The sequence below is a fragment of the Pimephales promelas genome, chromosome 5 (genome assembly GCF_988280905.1).
Source record: "Pimephales promelas chromosome 5, fPimPro1.hap1.1, whole genome shotgun sequence".
Classification (NCBI taxonomy): Eukaryota; Metazoa; Chordata; class Actinopteri; order Cypriniformes; family Leuciscidae; genus Pimephales; species Pimephales promelas.
Window position 1 is genome coordinate 43,187,626 of NC_142773.1, and position 8,348 is coordinate 43,195,973.

The window sequence follows — 8,348 nt, forward strand, 5'->3', positions numbered from 1 at the left end:
AATCGCGGGCTGTTTATTCCTGTGGACGCAAGTTGCAACTAAAACAATAGGAGGCAATGTTGCAACGCTACCCAGCAACAGCTCAGTAATGGCGCCCCGCTTACTTCCGTTAGTTTCGCCGGATTCGTCTATATATCATTCATTGGTTTACTAACTGTATGCAGGGTTGTATTGGATTGCACTTGCAAGTTTTTTTGTTGTACACTGACTGTGTGGGAATATCTCCCATCTAGTGAAATTGTATTTTGCATTCAAACGAATAGCGTTCTCAACTATATGGCTATAACGGCTAACGTAGCTGCAACACGCATTTGAAAAAAAAGAGAGAGAGCGGCGCTAGAGAACGCTATTGAATACAGAATACAATTTCACTAGATGGGAGATATTCCTACACACAGTCAGTGAGTGTACCTTTAAAGAAACGCAAATACCATCGACTGAAACCCCCAGAGCCCACGTTAGATCTCTAATGGTCCAAAACCAGAAAATGAATCTGAACCGCTGTATTAATCTGATTGTTTAGTGGATTTCCTCTGTTGCCATGGAGTTTACCGCGGTATTCGCGCTTTAATCCCGATGGCTGTGCTCCACCAACTCAACTCATTTCCCTCTTTCACTTCACTCGCCTTTTCCCTTTCCTACAGTCTCTCGACGTTCTCTCGTTCCCAGTTGTGTAAACTCGGATGTGGAACGGTGATCCTGGAGAGGAGGGATTAACCATTAAAGTGAGTTGAGGTGTTTTAGCTTCTCTGTTCAGTAAGGCTAATCAAAGACATGCTAACTTCTTACACATCGAGAATGCGTTCATTTTTGCTTAAAAACACGAAGTCTGATTCACACTCAGTTTCTTTTATTTCTATAACATCTGCAATCACTTGTAACATATTAATGTGAATTTAGTAGCCGATCCTAGATCATATATGAAATCTGAGGTAAATATGTTGAAACTGTTGTTGTTAAATTACGCATCTCTGCAGACAATAACCCGGAAACATTCCTGAACTCAGTTGAGGTTCATCTTTTTGTTTTAAATTCATGTTTTTTGATGATTATGTGTTTTTTATAATTAAAATGCTGAACTACAGGCAGTAATTCACTGCACTGATTATGCTCATCAATCAAAATCATCAAGACGAGTTAGTTTCGGCTCTGTGGTTAAATGCCATTATAACCTCACGATACCTCTCATGCTTATTTAGATCATCACACTCCATCAAAACATGTACATGTTTGGTTTGAAAACTGGAATATTTGTCACTGGAACAACTTATTTAAATCAAACTTTATTTTTTTATTGGAGTCAAGAACCCTGGAGTTAGAACCTTTTTGGCATAAAGGGTTCTTTATAATGGAGCCAAGAACCATAGAGTTGTAGAATGTTTTTTGGCACACTTTCTTGTCTCTCCAGCTTTGGATGAAATGATTATCCGGTGTTTGGTCACTGGTATCCCACAATGCTGTGAGGGTGAACTCGTGTGTGAAGTCTCTGTGTGTCTTTGATGTTTGATTTCTAAATCTTTAATTTAAATAATTAGATTTAATTAAAAAAGGCAAATAATGCAATGATGATGTAATAAATAATGAAATGAAGCATTACAAGTGGTTTCATTTAATTATAATACAAAAGAATTCCTTATTTCATTCAATTTAAAAAGGCAATAATGCGATTTGATTGGAAATAAAAATAACAAGTAAAAAGGCGAGTAATGAGATGAAAGCGTTTCAAAATATTTCATTTGATTGGCAATACAAATAATTATTTATAATTGATTTAAATTCATTGTAATGAGGCGATTAACGTAAAACAGTGATTTGTGGTGAAGACCAAGTGTTTCACATCAGATTCCTGTGCGATTGTGGAAAGTTAAAGCAGACTGGGATTGATGGTAATGATGAAAACACTCCGTTTCCATGACAACACTGGGCTCTGGGATGAGGGTGTGTGGATGTAAACATCTAAAGCGTTACAGTAAACTGGTGTGAGGGACTTTTTTTTATTTATATGTGAAGGCTAAAATCTGGCACCACAAGCCAGACCCGCTGGAGACGTCACAGATGGGCCTTCGCTTCATTCAAACCCACTTCTGGAAGTGATTGTGGTGCGTTTGGTTTACATTGGGAGTGAGCAGTCTGATCACACTGACTGTGTGTGTGTGCAAACGTCCACTGACCGAAACACTTCGAGCTGTTTGCACATTTATTAAGTATATTAAATACAGCGTATTACAGAATCTGCTCATATCTGCTGACTTGAACACACACTCGTCACTACAAACTTGCATTGAAGCGATAGCGACGATTAAAAAGCATTTGGTGAACAGAAAAGACCTTATTTTCCAACATCCTCATGTTCTGTGTGCTGTATTGATCTGTCCACATAAACACATTTATGGTGATGAGGATGAAAGAGGAAGAGGAGATGCTGGATGACAGGATTTTGTTTAAATATTTTTTAACATTTTTATGAAGTTATGAATGGCCGGCAACTTAAAAAATTAGTTGATCCAAATTGTGTCAATGAGTGAAAAAGTTCATTTCAAACCCTGAATATATGGTGAAACTGGAAAAATTAAAATATCATGCAAAAGTTATCATTTTAAGGATAGAGTTTATGAAAACCCCAAATTCAAAATCTCAGAAAATTACAATATTACATGAAATCAATAATAAAAAAAAAAGATTTTAAATACAGAAATGTCGGCCCTCTAATCATGCATTTAGTTATATAAATATATTAGTTTCACCTTTTAATTTGAATTACTGAAATACAAGTGGAGCTGGGGAAGGAGGAGGGGTTCTGACAGCTCATTGGCTACTGATACAGCAGGAACCAATCAGCAGTGCCCTAGAGAATGATGTCATTACAAGCGTTCCATCTGCAACAGCATTGTGAACTTTTCTAAATAAAGGAAATAGTAAGTAGGAAAATGCATGAGTAAAATATTGAATGTAGTGGATTATAACTGTGACAAGATGATAGTTTACATTAAAAATAAAAATAATAAGTTAACATTTAAAATAATGTTCTTTTTCTTCACATATTTCAGGGAATCATCTTGACTTTGACCTTCAGCTCCTGATGACAAATAAAAGATGCTTTGATTTCAACGCTTGACGTCCACAGTAAGTGCTTATTTTATGTTTTACAAACTGAGGGAGTCTAAATGAGTTTTTATAAATTGCACAATGACATTCATCGTGATGAACTTAAAGATTCTCGAAACACACATTTTTCTAATAAATGTGAATAACCATTTCAATATGTTCATAATAAAGCAGAGCTGTAAGTCGTTAGGAGGAGCTAACAGAGAGATCTGGAGAAATGAGCATAAAATCCATTTATAGTTGGAGGTTTTGTTGTAGTTTAATGACGTCTGGAAAACAGTTACACCCAAACCTCCACAGTTTCGCCATCTCCTCTTTCTGATGTGTGTGTGCAACAATAGACAGACGATAGATCTGCTTTTATGGGTACACTCTTAAAAATAAAGGTTCTTCAAAGGTGCTTTGTTGGGTCATATGGTTCCATGAAGAACCTTTAACATCCAAGGAACCTTTCCATTGCACTAAAGGTTCTTTGTAGCACCAGATTATAAAATGGTTCTTCACAATCTCATGTGACCTCATATTGTTGGAGTGAATTTGTGTTTCCCACATTTATTTATGGCAACGTATTTTCACATTTTGCATAGTTGATGATTACAGCATTTTTTTTTTTTTACTAGATCTGAATGAAATGAGTTTGTAAACTTGTTTTTCCGCCTAAATAAAAGCTTGACTGCAGTTTCCGTCGAAATACAATAAATCAGTACATGCTCACGTGCATATAGAAATTTGGACAAATCTAATTTAATTTTTCGGTGCATTTTTTTTTTTTTACAATATAGGGCTATCACTAACACAAATAATAATAATTAGTATAGTATTAAGACTGAGACAATTTAAAATGGGTTCGAGTCCCCATTACAGTTCAGGTAGGCCAACAAGTCAGATTTTTTCTATACACAGACTTTTTCTTTGTTCAGTTTGTACACCGAATAGCCAGGAGCTCTTCATTTTGAACTCTCAAAGTGTTGATCAGATTGATTAATCTGGTTATAGGTTCTTTAAAGAGCCTTTGAGAAGGGTTCTTTGCAGTACTGAAAAAGGTTCTTTGTGGCACTAAGAAAAAAATAGGTTCTTCAAGGAACCTTTCAGTGAAAGGTTCTTTGGGGAACCAAAAAAGGTTCTTCTATGGCATCACTGCGAAACCCCCTTTTTGGTTCTTCCTGGCACCTTTATTTTTTAGAGTGTATTGTAACTTATTTTTTAGTTGGTTTGCACTGATCTCACTCTACAGCTGTGTGTGTGTGTGTGTGTGTGTGTGTGCATGCCTTCGTGTGCTAGACTCGGGAAATGCTTTCATGCATGTACTGTATGTTTGACTGTTTTTCGTTATAACTGAAGCACAACAGCGTGGCTTGGCTATTAAATGCGCGATATAAATAAATAAATAAATAAAAGTTGTGATGTTGGAGGGGCCGACGGAGGAGTGCAGGGTCTGTGTCTCATTACACGTGTTTTATAAACTCATCAGGGGAGGAGGATCAAGCGGCTTATTGAATCAAGACATCAGCTGTAGGGCATTAGATGAAGATCTCGCTCTCGAACCCTTCACCCCGAGGACCTTCATATCGAGTTTAATCTCTCCAAAAACAACGAGCTGCGATTCTTCTTTTCCCTCCAGATTTGTGGAACATTTATTCCTGTTTGAAATGCACAGTTTAAAGGAGTAGTTCACTTTAAAAAAAAACTTTAGCTGATAATTTACTCGCCCCCGTGTCATCCAAGATGTCCATGTGTTTCTTTCTTCAGTCGGAAAGAAATTAAGGTTTTTGATGAAAACATTCCAGGATTTTCTGCATATAATGGACTTCAATGGGGTCCAAACGGTTCAAGGTCCAAATGAGAGTTTCAGTGCAAACTGTTCAAAGGGCTTTAAACGATTCCAGATGTTTTATCAAGCGAAACGATCGCTCATTTAATAAATAAATAACAAAGTTTAAGTTTTATAAGCACAAATGCTCGCCTTGCCCTGTTCTGTGATGCAAACTCGTTCATCAAAATGAACAAATCTTTTTCCGAGTCATTTGGTTCATTCAATTAATGAAATGAACCAGTTGACTTGTTGAAGATTTGTTCATTTTGATGAACGAGTTCGAACAGGAGAGTCACGAACGCGCATGGGACTATGTTAGATCCAATAGTCCAAAATTGTATGTTAGCACATAAAAGGTCAAAATATCTAATTTAGTGAAGTATGTCCTCTGTTACTCACTGATGTTTAATGACATCACTATAGTGACCCGTGCGCAGGACTGGTGATTGCTGACAGGACAGCCGATGGTATCTCGAGGCGTCTGAAGGACAGACATCCAAAACCACACAGCCGGGATTAAACATGCCATATTTCAGAGGCGTGTGTCGTGGAGCAGAGCTGACGAATGATCCGGTGTGTGTATAATAGGAGACACAGAAGAAGTGTGTGTGTGTGTGTAGAGGTCATTAGGTACACACACATTCTATGAAGTAGGCTATATATTTAACATTGCAGAAAACATGTTATATCTGAAACCGTCAAGCGTTGATCATTATTAACTTTCTGATCCGGTGACTTTATGGGAGAGTCCGTGTTTACATTTGCTGCTCTTTAAAACCAGTTCAAAGGGAATGAAAGCGTTTGAAAATGTTTCCTTTTATCTGCTTTAATGATGATATTATGAATCCAGCTCCAGAGCAAACACTGATCTACACTGTGAAACCGCAAACTATTCCTTTGAAAACGAGTCAAAATGGCAAGATGTGAAGTCAGAATTGCGAACAATGTAAATAAAGGAAAAATTCGGAGAAAAAAAGTCAAAACTGTGAGATGTAGTCAGAATTGTGAAAAAATTTAATAATGCAAGATGCAAACTTAAAATTCAGAGAAAATAATGTCCAAATTGCGAGATGTAAAGTCAAATGTCAAAATTCAGAAATAATATAAAATATTGTAAAATCTAGTCAAAGATCTGAGAATGTTTTTTTTTTAATTGTAAGATGTAAAGTCAAAACTGCGAAAAATGTAGGAAAAATTATTTTTTTAGGAAAAATGCCAAAGACAAAATTGCGAAAAATGTAAATACCGCAAACATTTTTAATTGCAAAAAAAATGTATAAATAAATAATAATCCTGAGAAAAAAAGAAAAGCAAGATGAAAACTCAATTTTTTCAGAAATTAGTGAATTCTCAAAATTTTCTAAATTGTGAGCTGTAAACTCGTTTAATTAATAACTCGCAATTATGAGAAAGGAGTGAGAATTGTGAAAAAAAAAGTATTTTTATTTTTTGTTTGTTCACATGTGTTTCCCTGCAGTGAGATGCTGATGTGTGTGTGTGTGTGTGTGTCTATCGGGTCTCACAGAACCGGACCACACACACACACACACACACACACGCTCCTATCAGGTTACACACTGAAGGAGGCATGTCCTGCATCGGGCACTAATACTCTCTTCGACACTGAAATATAACCCAAACAGAACATTTCTGGTAAATGTTAAAGTCTTTTCTTCGCTGTTGTGTCCACGTCTGAGCGAAACACGATTTGATGACGTGAGATTTCAGTTTGTTCTGTATCTTTCAACATTCCCATGATGTTTATTTGCTGCTGTGACTAAAGAGGGAGAGATGGGCAGTTTATCTGCATTAAAGAGACACAAACACACATTTATTGTGTGAATATCACAATAAAAAAGCAACAAAAGCACAAGGCGATTATCGGATGCGGTATATATGTATATATGAAGAGTTCAGATGCAAAAGCCTCTAAATGCCATTTGAAATTTTCTTCTTTAATGATGATTTTTATCAAACTTGTATATTTAAGTTCAGTAATTTCACTTAAATAACAATTAATAGGTAATCTTCATTGCCATTTAAGTGAAATCACTGAACTTAAATATACAAGCTTGATAAAAATGATCATTCTAGAAGAAAATTTCAAATGACACTTAAAGGCTTTTGCATCTGAACTCTTCATATATTATATATATATATAGCTATTAGCATGTGAAGAGACTTTCACCCAGAACAGCAGCAGCAAATGTTTCTGAAGTCACTGCCTCTGAAATGAAACCGGGACGAGGTCCAGAAAAGAAAATCTCATTAAAACATCATCATAATCTTCTTCAAAAGCTGAGTGTGAGTGTGTGTGTGTGTGTGTGTGTTTAGAGGAGGAATGAGACGAGAATAAAACCTTCCTCGTGTGTGTGTGTGTGTGTGTGTGTGTGTGTGTGTGTGTGTGTGTGTGTGTGTGTGTGCTCCACATGAGTCTCTGAGTTCGTCTGATCTGAGGGAAACCTGCAGGGAACAGAAACACGACTCATGGATATTAAAGACGTTTCAGGCCTCTTTATGACGGACACAGATGATGTTATGAACATAATTAATAATGGAACTTTTCAACATTGAATGTTTCTTGAGCATCAGATCCTCATATTAGAGTGATTTCTGAAGGATCATGTGACTCTGAAGACTGCAGTAATGATGCTGAAAATCACAGGAATAAATTACACTTTACTGTATATTGACATAGAGAACAGATTATTTACATTAGAAAAATATTTTACTGTATTTTTGATCAAATAAAAGCAGCCTTGGTGAGCAGAAGACACTCAAAAACATTAGGCTACGCATCTTGCTGCTCAAGAAACACGATCACTTGAAGAAAAATCTTTTTATTTTCACGAATCACACGTGACATCCATCCAGAGCCAGCTCCGGTGACATCCAGAGCCATGTATTGAGCTTGCTCTGGATGGATGTCACGTGTGATTTGTGTAGTTGAAACAAATCCAAACATGTATGGTTTTTAAATGAAGCTAAAATTGGAAATGCTGCCTTGGCAACTCGCTGAAATAACACATTTGATACTGTATTTAAATGAACGACTGTCTTGTAGTTTGAATGTCACAGCAGATGGTCTATAATAATATAATACAAAATAATATGATACAATATAAGTTTCCAGAGCTGCATCAACACTATCAGAACACTAGAGGGCAGCAGCATCTCAACATTCATCAGTCTGCGTGTGTGTGTGTGTGTGTGTGAGCGCGCGCTCATGCTGATCATGATGATGATGGATAGAAAGACTTTCAGTTTTTATTAAAAGGCCTTTATTTATTTCATTCACATTGTTTTTGTACAGATAATAGGCTATGTGTCCACTAAAGTCAATCTGCAGATGTGAGCAATAGTGTCCACACACACACACACACACACACTCTCTCTCTAATCAGCTGCTCTGTTGAAACAAACCGCTTGA

The 8,348-nt window shown here is 36.5% G+C and overlaps 1 long non-coding RNA gene across 1 annotated transcript; it reads left to right on the forward strand.

Annotated features, from left to right (window-relative positions):
• The first annotated feature begins 444 nt into the window (after window positions 1-444).
• On the forward strand, window positions 445-4,811 carry LOC148981522 (uncharacterized). The gene is made up of 3 exons (XR_016168418.1): window positions 445-725; window positions 3,048-3,123; window positions 4,577-4,811. It is a non-coding gene; the product is annotated as an uncharacterized LOC148981522 (long non-coding RNA).
• Window positions 4,812-8,348: the final 3,537 nt, after the last annotated feature.